This window comes from Mirounga angustirostris, unplaced genomic scaffold, assembly GCF_029215605.1.
Source record: "Mirounga angustirostris isolate CCGP_5_RB_7025 unplaced genomic scaffold, mMirAng1.0.hap1 SCAF_4, whole genome shotgun sequence".
In the NCBI taxonomy this organism is placed as follows: Eukaryota; Metazoa; Chordata; class Mammalia; order Carnivora; family Phocidae; genus Mirounga; species Mirounga angustirostris.
This window is the reverse complement of record NW_026991712.1, coordinates 40183318-40198177: the sequence shown is the minus strand read 5'-3', so window position 1 is coordinate 40198177 and position 14860 is coordinate 40183318. Positions and strand designations below refer to the sequence as shown.

General features: G+C 40.0%; 1 long non-coding RNA gene across 2 annotated transcripts in view; it reads right to left on the bottom strand.

The window, feature by feature from the left end:
• The window catches only part of LOC135363963 (uncharacterized), a 74217-nt gene that overhangs the window by 15212 nt on the left and 44145 nt on the right, over positions 1 to 14860 (bottom strand). For both annotated transcript variants that reach the window (XR_010410407.1, XR_010410406.1), the window contains one exon: positions 8893 to 9072. This is a non-coding gene — a long non-coding RNA (uncharacterized LOC135363963). The remainder of the gene's footprint in view (positions 1 to 8892; positions 9073 to 14860) is intronic.

Sequence of the window (14860 nt, the reverse complement as noted above, 5' to 3'; positions counted from 1 at the left end):
CAGTCAAAACCAGTTAATAATAAATAATAAGGTACTCCTGCTCTGTGTTTTTTTCATCCTTTTATACTGGCTTATGTGTCCTCTTTTCCTGTTTGAATTAGTAAGCTATAACAGATAACTGCTTGTAGCAGTTGTAAACTCTGTGGTGTTAAAGCCAATAATATTCTTTAAAATAAAAAAAAATAGTATTAAGCAAGGTATGAAAAAAATGATATGATGACACTCTAACCAAAATGCAACATTGTAGATATTTATAAATAGCAGTATTGGCATAGTGATTTATGACTTTGATAATGTCAGATATTTGAAACCATTTAGTACCATTCATTGAATTCTCTACCCATCCCCATGTCCACCAACATTTAAAAATTTTTATTTCACTGGTCTCTTTCTGCTACAGAGTGAATGTTTGTGTCCCTCCAAATTCATATGTTAAATCCTAACACCCAATGTGATGATATTAGGAGGTGGGGCCTTTGGGAGGTGATTAGGTCGCCAGAGTAGAGCCCTCATGAATGACATTAGTGCCTAATGAGAGACCCCCAAAGCCCCTTCATGTGAGGACAATGTGAGATGGCCATCTATGAACTAGGAAGTGGGCTCTCACCAGACACTGAAACTGCCACGGCCTTCATCTTGAATTACCTAGCCTCCAGAACTGTGAGAAATGAACTTCTGTTCATAGGCCACCCAGTCTATGGTATTTTTGTTATAGCAGCCTGAGCTAACTGAGACACTTCCTTTATATGCCTTTTACTATAGGCCACTTCACATAATAGGGAAAAAGTCAAACTCTAACCACACTACACCAACCCAAATAAGTAAATAAACACAAGTAAAATGATTAATGATTGGTAGGCAACACTAAAATAATATTTATGGTAGAGAACAAAATTTGGAGACAAAGTCTGTATTGTCCCAGTAGGCAAACTGACACAGACAGTTCTGAGTCCGCCACACGCAGGAAGGATCGCTTCTACCGATTTAGCTACCCAAGCACCTGAACGGGGAGCAGTGCCAGAGCTCTGGTTTCTCTGGAAGTTTCTCTGTCTGCCAGGAGGATGAAACTGTGACCCCAAACCTGCAGATCACCCAGTTCTTTGTTGTTCACTGCTGGGCTCCCCTGTGTATTGACTGGGTCATAATTTGTCAGTGTTGTTTCTTAATCTACAGAGGAGAAAATGCTCCTTTTAACTACTTCTCAGATTTTGGTGTTGTCCCTTTTCTTACACTTCAGGTCACCCGTTCCAAACCATTTATTCTATTTAATATTATCAGTCTTATGAGTGCTATGTGCTCTTGCATGTGTTACCTCATTTGGTCTCTCAAAAACCTGTCAAAGATGTACAACTATTATACATTGTTCAGATGAGGAAACTGTGGTAAGAGGTGGTATAATGCATTTATTTAATTGTGCCTATTGAGTGCCAGTCACTGAGCCCACTGCCTGCCCCATGACATCTCCTTTGATCTTCAGAACCATCCTAGGATGTGTGTTTTATACTCTTTATTTTAGAAACTATAGCACTTCCAACTATCAACCATAGTAAGCTACAATTCTAGAATTTATGGAATCCATGTCTGTCTAACACCATGTCTGTTTATGTCGCCAGATATGAGGTAGAAGAAATATGGTTGTATTTTTTTTAATCCATTCCTTTACTTAAATATTATACCTAAAATCTCCTATGGTAGAGGAATAGAGCTTCTCTCCCACTATCTAGCAACATTCTGATCTTATTCTATGGTGATTATGTGTTACAAATTATTTCTTTATAATTATGTTAATTCAATTCAGTATTTCAATAAACATTAGACATTTGTTTTCAGTGTGGCAACTCTATGAATCAAACCAAGGCTAAGAATGGCCTTACAGTCCATTATTTGAGACTGCATAGTTCAAATCATGCTAAATCAAGATTAAGGCCAAAATGAGCCAGCCAGATGCTAAGAAGGTCATCCAACTGAGTGATAAAGACCAGAAGTCCCTACAAACCTCTGAGAGCAACTGGATGCAGATAGCAAATTTCACCACCAGCCTGACCTTCAAAGTAGCTGGCAGCTTTGTCCTTTCTCTGCTCTTCCCTCTGCTAGATCAAGCCCACATCCACTCACCTCCAGGCCATTGCAGGAGCCCTGGGGATTACTGGGCCCTCTGCAGCTCTGACCTTGCCAGTCTCTGGTGAAAATTTTTCTCTTAACCTCTACTCTTCAGATCAAGAACTCACAAAGCAAAACCTCTGAGTAACACAACTCTAGAAGGCACCACCACCTTGTAGGAAAGGAGAAGGGGGCGTTCCATGGCCTTGACACTTGCTTATACCAGAACAACTATCCTTTTACCTGCCTTTGTGGTTCCCTGGGGCATTTAGTTTGCAAAAAGAAATGTTTGAAGACCACCAGCCTCCTGTGTCATGATCTTCATTTGGCCCACAAGGCCCTCCCTTAATAGGACCTTTTCCCACAGTCATACATTAGATACAGTGAGAAGACTGATATTCCTTTGTGGCTCTTTGAAGTTACATTTCATAGTTTGAACTTTATTTAACTACCTCATCTCCCACTACCCTTAGCATGAAGGCCATCTCTCTGGCAGCCAAGCAGGTCCTTAATGGTCTATAAGCTACCATGGTCAGTCTCATGTCAGAGTCTTTGCTTATATAATTCCCAAACTTGTGTGTTTGCTAAAGTGCTAACTCTAGTCTTTTTCTTGATGACCTACCTCTACTGTTTCTCTTAGTGCAATTTCCCTATAAGAATTAATTGGTGGCCAGCAGATAGTCATGTGCTATAAACGTGGCATCTAGGCTTATCCCTTTACAGGAGCAATGGGAAAGGGAAGTCTCTGGGATGGGACATTATTGGTAAGGTAAATATGTACTATGAAACCATATAAAGCCTTGTTGTCTTTATACTTGTTTGTCCACCCCACAATTCTCAAACTGTATTTTAAAGTTTATATCTTGCTCAGGGTTGCATCCTCTGTACATAGAATGAGCTTGGTACATAGATATTTAACATATGTATGTAGAACAAGTGAATAGATGGAGTTATTGATGGAAGAATGGATAGCAAAGTGGACAGAGTTTTCATAAATGGATAGATGGAGACAATATATAGCATAGTGGTTAAGAGTGTAAGCTCTAGGGTGCCTGGGTGGCTCAGATGGTTAAGCATCTGCCTTTGGCTCAGGTCATGATCCCAGGGTCCTGGGATCGAGTCCCGCATCGGGCTCCCTGCTCAGTGGGGAGCCTGCCTCTCTCTCTCTCTCTGTCTCTTATGAATAAATAAATAAAATCTTTAAAAAAAAAAAAAGTATAAGCTCTAGAGCCAGACTGCTTTAGGCTCCAATCCTGGCTCCACTGCTCACTAGCTGTGTGACCTTGGCAAATTACTTAACTTCTCTTGTCTCAGTTACCACATCTTAGAATAGGAATAATAATTATGCCAATCTCATAGGGCTTCTGTGATGATTAAAATGGGTTAATCCATAGAAAGCATTTAGAATAGCACCTGCATCTGGTATATGGTAATGCTCATTTTTTTATCATTATTATTACTATTGTTACTGATGATGAGGCCTTAAGACAGCAGGTGTATTAAAGACTGAGAAAAAACAAACAAACAAACAAACCAAGATTTGAGGAAATGGCTTATGGAAATCAGAAACAAACTAATGGCAAAGAAAAGACAGAAAATTGTCTCCAGTCTCAGGAAAAATATGAATTTGAACATGCAGCCCATTTCTCAGGTGGAAAGAAAATGTTAGAGAGAAAGTCATGGGGTAAAGAGTGCCTGGCAAGAATTTGTATCTGCAATTTGTGTCTGAAGAGCCAGTCATTACAGAACAGGACAGTGTACCTGAAACCAGTGTTGTTACCTGTTTGTTGGTTCAATTCCAATGCCTATCAGTATCTCTGAGGTGATTCTAAGCATATAGTGTTTGGTAAGTGCAGAGGATTATGAATGCAGGCATCAGCAAGGGGACTTGGCTAGAGGAAAGTGCATTCCAGCTACAAGACTAATTAGTGCCAACTTTGTGAGCCACAGAAGAGGTGTTGGAACCATGGCCAGTGGGCACACTGAGGTTCAGCTGGGGAAGCATGTGGAGGTCTGAACTGCAGCCTATGCTACAGTTGCTGAACCCTGAGTCCTGGCACAGGGCCGAGTCAGACTGGAAGAAAGTGTACCACCACTCATTGACTGCCTGAAGGGGGCATCACTCTGCAATTCTCATACCCAGAGAGGACGTCTTTTTCTAATTAGCACAGAGACCCTTCATTGCTAGCAGCAGTCCTATTTGCAGCCCTGGGAGGTTTTTAAACCAATTGCAAGATAAGTTGGTTTTCAGGAAGAGGAGAGATTAATGGGGCCACAGAAAGATGGATGTAAGCTTGGAGCTGCCTCTGCCTCCCTTCACACATGCTATGGCTAGCAGTGAGGCCAATGGGAGTGACCCTGAGTAGAGTTACGTATTTTTCACACCTCCTACTAAAACTCAGCAAATGCTTGACTTGCTGTTCCCAGCACAATTTTTCTTCCTGCAGAACGTGTTGGGATTATCACTTTTAGCCACATATGGGCTGGAAGTACTTTGTAGGAGCCCCACAGGCCACAACTGTTCAATCCCATCCCTGGGAGAGAGCTTGGGGAAGCAGGGACCCAAAGTGCCTGTCCAAGAGCTCCCACATAGGGGGCTCATTCCTGCTAATTAAGTCCAGTTTCCAAGACTGCATTAAAGCTGCCATCCAAATGATTTTGAAAGTCGGGAGGTAAAATACAAGTTTCAACCCCGACACCTTCCCCTTATCCATCTTCTTGAGCCATTTCAGGACATTGGGTAACATATGACTTTTCTTTCAGTCAATCCGAGATATTATCTGCTGAAATAGCTCTACCGGTATGGGAGGGGGTTTCAAAATATGGAACAGATGCACAGCTGCCACCTGAGATGATGCATTATGAATTCAGAACTGTCATCACCTCCCCCACCACTCCTACCCTTACCCCTAAGCACATATTTGTTCATGTGGTTTACACCTGTGGGATCGTGGGATGCAAGACAGGAATCTAATTACTGTTTGGGAGACAACCCAGTCTCTAAAACGGATTCATGTATCTTTGTTTCCCTGGAGAAGCTTGAAATCTCTTGCCAACTCTTCATGTGGTCCAGCTGGGTTAAAGCTCCAGTCCAATTTTTTCTGGAATGTGGTACCAGTGACTAACTCTGAGGCCTTCATACAACAAGTCTTACAATGTCTGCCTATTTCGGCCCCCCATTTTTATCCTGCCATGCAGGCAGAGTAATTTTTCAGTGCCTTTGTACATTAGGGGATGTCGTAATCTGTAGTTAAAAGGGAAATGGAGAGCTCTTGGTCCATGGTCATCTGAGGAAAAAGACCTTGTTTTACTGTATTTAGGGGGAGAAGAGGCCCCTGACATTGTCTGATGAGAAACCTTCTCTAAGTAAGCACCATAGGGGGAAAAAAAAACAATTCGAGAGAAGAGAAAGAAAAACGGAAGGCTGTTCCAAGAGGTTGGTGTGGGCAAAAAAGAAAGAATTGTTGGATGTCTAATTAGAGAAGGCCCTCTGCAAGAATGCAAATTGAAAAGATTTCTGCTCACTGAGAACTTCAGTTTTTAATTCTATGTTGATGTATCAACTTGGTCAGTATTAGCCTATTCCACTAGATTATAAATTCCATGAGGGCAAAGAATCTGTTTTGCTTATCATTGTATTGCTCCCACCTAGACTGGTACCTAACACATAGTAGGTACTCAATAAATAATTTGTTGAATGATGGCATGTTCCCTGTATATAAGATGCACATCTGAATAATTAGTCTCTAGGATAAAGCTTCCATTCTGGCTGTAGATGTGAATGTAGAACCAACTTGGTAAGGTTCATTCAAGTGTTGGTCCCTTTATACACAGGCCAGTGAGTGGTACTGACCACAACAAAGCCTGCTCTGTCAGTCTAGGCTCTGCAGCAGCCACCTTTACCTCTATCTCTTCCTCCTGGAGGATGGTCTGATCCTGACCCACCCTGGGGCGGAAGCTCTTCTCAAATCATTCTATCCTTTACTCCTAGAGGAGAGGCAGGAATTCTCCTATCCCTTGCCCTTAGCTATATAAATGTCTATTTCCATCATTGCCTAGTTTTGGTGTTGGCCTGGCTGGGTCAGCTGAGGATCAAGGTTCACCAGTTGAGCTCACTGAGAGTCCCAAGGCATAAAGTCATATTCCTGGCCTCCCTGAAACATCTTGATTATGCATGTAGTCCTAGCCCTTGTCAACAGCTCACACCCTTAATCAGTTCATAAACCTAGAATTTGGTCCTTATCTGTTTGATACTTGTCCCAATTCCTTATCTCCCTTTCTGTTTCCCTACCTCAGGAGAAGGGTGGTTGGTGGCAGGGCTATCTCTGAGGAACTCAGAAGATAAGCACTAGAAGAACCTTGTGGGTTAGACTTTCCTTCTCAGATGAGGGAAATCAAATTAGGGGTTTGGCTTGAAATGTCAATAAGCAAAGGGGTTAGTAGTCAGACAAGGGGTTTGGCCTGTGTGCTCAATTATTAAAGCAATGAAAATGTTTGTCTCATCATCACAAATATATTGAACACCCATATGCCTACCACAGGGATTCCACCCAGCCATAAGCCATTTTAAGGACAGGGATTCCAAAGAAGAGAGCGAAAAATGGATGTTTTTGTCACAAGCCTTGGACAGAGGGGTGACTTTTTACTTGACCATCTTCCCTTCAGTTTGTGTTAACCTTTAATTCTCTCTTCTGATTGCCTGGTGATGAAGGATCCCTAATTTGGTTTGTTGAGGAGAGCATCTCCCTCTGATGGTAATTATCAGGACCCCAGGCATGCGGCATACTCAGCGGCACCTTGGACCACAGTGCTCAAACTCAAGGGCTTCTAGTTCAAGTTCTCTGCTTCTTGGCTTCCAACTTTGCAAAAGTGCTGGTAGCCAAAGTGAAAAAGCAGAACCTCCCATTTTTTGCTTAGTAAGCACATTGGGCAAGGTGAACACCTGTTGCTAATCCCTCCAGCACAGCACACATCTCCATTCTTCACCCCATGCACACAACCTCAGCATGTCACATTACCAGTGACTGAGCAAACTCTCAACCCATACTTCTAGAAATAAGACATGACCTGAAGGAGGATCCAATTCTCAAGTCTTCTCCCAGTTCTAATCTCATACAATGGAGGGAATAGGAAGTTAGATGCAACTAGAAGAACTAAGCCCACCTCACTCTCTAGGTTTGTAGGAAGTTGTTTATTCCTATCTAGGCCCAAGAGCTGATATTAGTATATATTGCCAGTGTTCTATTGTTGCCCATATACCCTGAAAATGTAGGCTCTCTCCAGATTTAATAAAGTGAGAAGAAAATAATAGCAAATCTTTTTGCTTCTGGTATCACAAGACTCTAAGAATTCTTTTTCAGTTTAAAACACAACTGTTTATTAAAAGCACAAAACATAATTACTAATGTTGTATTATTTTTTTAGTTAAAGATGAAACACAAGTTAGACAAGACCTAAAAAAATGCAAATACCAAGGTTTAAGCAAATTCCTTACTCATTAATCCTTGTCTGGTATTAATTGCCCTGGTTTTTCCTAAACTTGAGTGTAATATTGTTCATCTCAATTAGACCCTCTAAAATTAGAGTAAATGGTTACTGGGCCATGTAAATAGATATGGGAGACTGGAGAGCCACTTGATATTAAAAGCCTTTGCTGGAAATTGCTCTCAAATCTTCATTGCTTTCCTTCCCTCACTGGTATATGAATAAGCCACTTGCCTGATTCACAGTTCTCCCTGGATCCTCTACTTGTAACTGTGTTTTACTTCCCCTTTCACCCCAGGTACACGATGCCTTCCCACCAGCAGCATGAATGGCCTAGTTGCCTTCTCCCCACATGTCAGTGGCCTCTCCTTACTTACTGTGGCATAGTCCCTCTTGCTTGCCAACCTCTGGTATTAGCAACTGGTGTCCATGGCAGTAAATTCCAATGCACACTCATATAAAGCTCTCCTTTTTTATAAAGCTTTCCTTTCTTTGAAGGAATCAAATTCCCACCCTTAATGAAATTTCAGATTTATCAGATCATGATTTTAACCCATTAACTCTGAATATGACAGGGTTTCACCAAACAGGACTCTGTTTCCAAGGGTCTAGCCAAACTGAGCTAACTGGTGTTTAGTCTTATACACACACTCTATATACCAGTGTATGTGTATGCTGGGACAAGAAGTATGCGGTATGTTTTTGGAAAAAAAAAAAAAAAACCCTAAAATTTTAATAAAAATAATTAGTCTCCAGCCATATTTCTTGGCAGATATCATTGTTAATGTATGACGTTAGCTAGGCAAGTACTGGATCTCAGTTCCCTTGTTCACAAAATAAGGATGTTGGACCAGATCAGTGGTTTTCAAACAATGTTCCTAGAGTTGTCGGATTTCAGAAGTATATCCTCTGTGACCACAGTGTGGGGTAGGTGGATTTGGGACCCGAGTGGGCAGAAGTCACAGTTCCACATTCTACATCATCCAGAGGAAATCTAGTTTTTATGTTTTATATGTGGAGCTTCTGGGTAAGACTTAATAAAACCAAGTGCTTCATAGCTTAACCATTTCTTTGAAAACCACTGACCTACATTATCTCTAAATTTTGCCCTCTTACTCTAAATTTTCAAGAGACTGATTAAAATTATAGTCTTCATTGTATCCCATTTGGTACAGGCACTATCAGGTCAGGGTGAATTGGGGTGATGGAATGAAGAATAGAGCAGCATTAGAGAATTGGGTTTTAAGCAGCAAGGCTTTAGGATATAAAATAAAAGTTTAGTCCATTAAAATAGTTAGTGATGCTTACCTACTAAATAATTTTAGTTGTCAGAAAAAAATTTTTTGCAGCTGTTCAAGTAGTCCCACAGAAGCTCCTGAGCGAATGTTTTTTATTATTGTTATTATTGTTAAACCTGGAAACCAAGCATTTCAGGACTTCCAAGTAGGAATGCTTAAGTTTGTTCTAGAGTTTGATGCATTCTTCTGCCTAAAGGAAATAAAGTGAAATGTCAGTTATGTGTTAGACAAAATGCCCCTGCCAATTAAAATAAATAAGTAAATAAGTAAAAATAACACTTGTGATGTTTAAGGCCAGTTTTCCACATGGTAATGCAACTTGTTTGCCCGGGTAGCTCAGCCTTTTCATGCCTAGTCTCAACCTCAGCACACAACCCACTGTATCCCCAGACAGCCACCCTAGGGTCCTTCTGAGGGCTAGCTAATTGGTCCTTCACACTTGTTCAGCCCCCTATAGTACTAACTGAACCATGACCTCCGGTGGTAGGACGGAATTAGCAAGAAGAACAATGGGGGTAGTATAGGTGAAATCCTAAACAAGTGAGGTTGCCTGTGATCTCTAAGTTCTATGTGGCCAAGTTGCAAAGGCAGCTAAATTGAGAAACTAGTAACATACAAGTGGATAACCTATGAGATCTCAATCTAAAAGAGATCTCAGATGTTACAATCCCTAGCTCCATTGAGGAGGTGAAGGTATAATTCAAGCATGGGATTTTTTTTTTTTTTCTTCTCATCAAGTAGCACTAGTCCATATGGGACTAGGGGATAGGAATTTGGGATGAGTGGGAAGAAAAAAAATCCATCATGAACCAACCTATGTACAAGGTAACTAAATCTGGTTTGTTTAATTTTAGAAAGAAAAATGTTATTCCTTCTTAGGGACATAAAACTGATTTGAAAAAAATAGTACCTGCTACATTCAACAGCATAGATGAATCTCATAAACATAATGTGGAACAAAAAGAGTTAGATACAAAGGAATAGGTGCTTGATTCTAATCATAGGAGGTTCTAAACTAATCTCTGGTGATAGAGATCAGAAGAATGATTAACTTTGGGGAGGGTGCTGATTCCGGGGGGCGGGGGGTGGGGACATGAGAGAGCCTGCAGGGAGACTGGAAATGTCCTGTGTCTTCACCTGATGGTAGTTTTATGGACTTTGATGTATGTAAATTATACTTTAAAACCAACAAAAAACACAATAAAAATGTACCTAGCACATAGTATGATCTCCCTAAATATTCATGTCAAGATTTAATTAGTTAATATTTCAGTTCCATTTTATCACCAGAAGTAAAGAGACTGGGGACTGGGGTAGAGGAGGAATAAGAAGAAGAGAAAGAGAAGGAAAAGGAAAGCAAAGAGAATTGTTCTTAAAACAGGGTCTGGGAGAGACTCACTGGGTGAGAATGAATTAAGGTCAACAAAACCTGGAAAGAGAAAGGAAAAGCTGGAGCACATCAGAGAGGAAGAGCAATACGAGGGTAGGATAGCTTGTCTCATGCTCTTCCTTTTCTCTGTGGCGGCCCCTTAAAATTATCCTTCATTTATTTAGAAATAGCCCTTTAGGCCATAGGAAATACTTCATCTTCTTTTATGTCTAACTTCAACTTTCCTTTTTAAAATAGTTAATATTTTAAGAATATTTAAGGGGCGCCTGGGTGGCTCAGTCGTTAAGCGTCTGCCTTCGGCTCAGGTCATGATCCCAGTGTCCTGGGATGGAGCCCCACATCAGGCTCCCTGCTCGGCGGGAAGCCTGCTTCTCCCTCTCCCATTCTCCCTGCTTATGTTCCCTCTCTCACTCTGTCTCTCTCTGTCAAATAAATAAATAAAATCTTAAAAAAAAAGACTATTTAAATATTTATTTCATGAAATTCTCAAGCTTTACAGTTTTACAGAATAACTGAAGTTGTAGATTTACTCTTTGAACCTGAAATTGTCTCCACTGTCTGTAAAATGAGTGAACCATTCCCTGAAAGATTGTCCCTTTAACACATATTCATTGAACCCCCATCCCATGCCCCTCTTTTCCTGTCTTTACTCCTTAGGAACTTAGGAATGTCTAATTTCACAATATCTAATGGTTGCCTTAGGAGCCACCATACCTCTCTTAGCTGTTTTGTTGCTGGTGGTTATTTGGGGGTAATTAAAGCTAGGTATTGTTATTTGTTTGTTCAATGACTGTGTATGTAGGAAATAAAAAACAAAGCAAGAGCCCTTCTGGAATAAATAAGTTGATTTTTTTTTTTTTTTTTTTTGTCACTGGAAGCTGCCCTTATGAGCACTCTGGCTCTTTTCTCTGGCTGAGGTATCCAGGGTGGCCCACCAGGGCTGAAGTTATGACTCAAGCTCTGTGTACTGAGCAATAGACTCTTATACTGAATAGAATGACATGAAGCAATAAGCCAGATCCTGGGTGTGTGCTGGAAATACTCCACCCCTGTTCTGAATTGTCAGCAATGAATAACCATCTAAAGTCTTCTTGAAGGTCTTTAGCGAGAATTTTCCTATGGCATGCAAGTAATAACTGTAACAGTAGTGAACACTTGTTTACTGTTTGCTAAGCATTTATTTAATATATATGATATATATATATTGACTCATTTAATTTACACAACCACCCTGTGAGGATGATACAGGTGAGGAAACTGAGACACAGTAGGTTGAATGACAAAGCCAAGATTGGAACTAAGGGGTCTGGATTGAGAGTTGGCTTTCTTTGTGTCTTTGTTTATTAAGAAGGTTTTTAAAATTACATAAAATGGGTGAGATCAGGACAGAGGACACGGATTGCCTGGGTTTTAGACTTTTTTTCCACTGCTGCTTACCAACTCCATAACTTCAATTACTAGACCTCTTTGGATCTCGGTGAACACATTCTATAATTGAAGATGTTGGTTACTTCCAACCTTTATTCTCATTGAGCCTTTGGATCATAGATTTAGAAGATGCCTTAAATGCCTCTAATCCAACAGTGATTTTTACCTCGATGGTGGTCAGAACCATCTGGAGAGTTTTGAAAATGTATAAAATCCTGAGCCTTGTCCAGATCAAATGAACCAAATTTTGAGGAGTGAGGCCTTGAATTCTTTTATTTATGTATTAAATTCTTAGTGTTTAAATCTACTTGAGGAATCTGATATGTTTGAGACCCACTGATTTAGTTCATATTACCTCAGTGCTACAATTCTTTCCATATCATCTTTCTTCTCTTTATTAGGGAAGATGTTAAGTGTATAAAAAAATAGAGAATAAAATAATAAACCCATCATTAGCTTCAAAAATGATCAACTCATGACCAATCCTATTTCAATTTTACCCCCACCCACTTCATAGCATTCTTGGCAGGTGATGGCAGCCTTATTTCTCTTTAAACACCTCCACAGATGGAGATCTCACTACCTCCTCAGACTGCTAGTATTAGAGTCCTTTGAACTAAAAGTGACAGAAACCCAACTCTTACTTAAATAAGAGAGACCACCTTTTAGAATGCTACTGGGATATTTCACAAATCTAAGAAAGAGTTGAATGACCAAGTTGTGATGATAAGAGTATCATAAGCCTCAAGAATATCTGGAACTCTGGGGGCGCCTGTGTGGCTCAGTCAGTTGAGTGTCGGACTTTTGGTTTCTGCTCAGGTCATGACCCCAGGATTGTGGATCAAGCCCCATGTAAGGCTCCACACTTAACTTGAAGTCTGCTTGGGATTCTCTTTCTCCCTCTCCCTCTGCCCCTCCCCACCCTTGCACTCACACATCTCTCTCTCTCTCTCTCTCTCCCTCTCAAATAAATAAATAAATCTTTAAAAGGAAGGATATCTGGAACTTAGAACACAAACACCTCTGTTTTCCCCTCTCACTTCTCCCTCTTCTCTTTTTCACCTGTCTTCTCTTTCACTCCTCTGAGTGCTAGCGTTATTTGTTTTTTCTTGCTTTATGCATCAGTCTACTCCTCTTGGTGGGAAACCCTTCTCTAGTATTACCTCGTAAAGTTTCTGCCATAGGCAGCCTGACTGTTCCTCACTCCTAAGTTCCAAAATCCCAGGGAAAGGACTCATCGGCCTGAATTGGGCCAGGTGCAACTTTCAAGATATTTCAGTGATAATCATGAGGGAATGGGAAGCAATTCCCTAGAAGAGGTGGTGGGGAGCTAAGGTGCTTAAACTCTTTTTCTGCCACCTATAATATGTCCAAGATTTTTTAGACTTTACTGACTACTGGAAATGTCTCCCTTATAGAAGGTTGACCTCTTCCTTCTTCTAACTTCTACCACTGGGTCTTTTTCTCCCCTCTGAAATACACAGACCAAGTCTATTTCTTTTTTCACATGATGTGATTTGAAAACAACTCTCAAATCCCTCACTTAATCTTCTCTCTCCAAGGCTAAATAGCCCTGGGTCCTTCAACATTCCCTGGCCTGACATGATTTTGAGTCTTTTTTTTGTCTTGGTCACTCTTCTCTGGTTTGGCTCCAGTTTGTCACTTAAAAGGTGGCACTCAGAATTGAAGGCAATAAATGTTCCAGATGTACATAGGCCTGCAGAATCAAGAGCAGAACGAAGCAACCCCCACACACCACACATGTGCATACATGTACACTGCGGACAGGACACTGTCTTCGTGGCCCCAGCTTGTACTCTTCTTCTGGAACCTCAAAATGCTCAGTTAATGTCAGGTTTGTGGTCAACTGAACCCCAGATCTCTTTATGGAAATGGCTGTTAATCCAGCAATCCTCCCCCCTCCCACTTTCCCCAACCCTTTTATTGAATCCAAAGTATTAATCCTGGGTTTTAAATACATCTTATTAGTTTGGCCTGATTATCCCAGGCTGTCAGAATCTTTTGGAATCTTTACTTTGCCCTCTCAAATATTATGTCTCCCTCTTAGCTCTCCCAGCTACAAGTATGAGAGCAGGTCCTCTTCATCTTCAAGCCATTCCTAAAATGTTGAAAGGAACTGGTCAGAATCCTGGGACACAGACCCGCTGTTGGGGATCCCTTTCATGTCCTTGTGGCTCCATTGCTCAGCTTCCTTTGCATTGACTATTTAGCCACCTTACTGAGCTAAGGTTCACAATTCCTTATTCATAGTTCTGAATTAAAAAATTAAATGAAATTAAATTTAAAATTCTCTCCTCAACAAAATACTAGCAAATCAAATCTAATAGCACATGAAAAGGATTATATACCATGACTAATTGAGATTTATTCCAGGAGAGCAATGGTGGTTCATCATTAAAAATAAAAAAATCCATGTAATAACATTACATTAGTAGAACAAAGGAAAAATAACTCACATGGTCATCTCAACTGATGCAGAAAAGCATTTGAGAAATTCAGCACATTTCCATGATAATAACTACCAGAAAACTCAGAATAGAAGGAAACATCCTAAAAAAGAAAACCAAAACCAAAACAAAACAAAACAAAAACAAATGAAGGAAACATCCTAAACATTATACAGGGAATTTATGAAAAATCCACCGCTAACATCATATGGAATGGTGACAGACTGAAAGCTTTCACTTTAAGATCAGGATACCTACTTTTACCACTATTATTCAACATTGTACTGGAAGTTCTAGCCAGAACCATTAGATAAGAAAAAGAAATAAAAGGCATCTAAATTGGATAAAAAGAAGTAAAATTATGTCTATTTACAGATGACATGATCCAGTACATATATATATAAAAAAAAACTTTGAAGAATCCATAAGAAAGCTATTAGAGCTAATGAATGAATTCACAAAGTTTTAGGGTACAAAATCAACACATAAAAAATTGTGTTTCTGTACATCAAAAATGAACAATCTGAAAAGAACATTAAGAAAATAATTCCATTATGATAGCATTGAAAATAATAAAATACCTGGGAATAAATTTAACCAAGGAGATAAAAGACTTATACTAAAAATTATAAAATATCAATGAAAGTAAAGAAGACCCAGATAGATGCAAAGACATCCATCTTTATGGACAG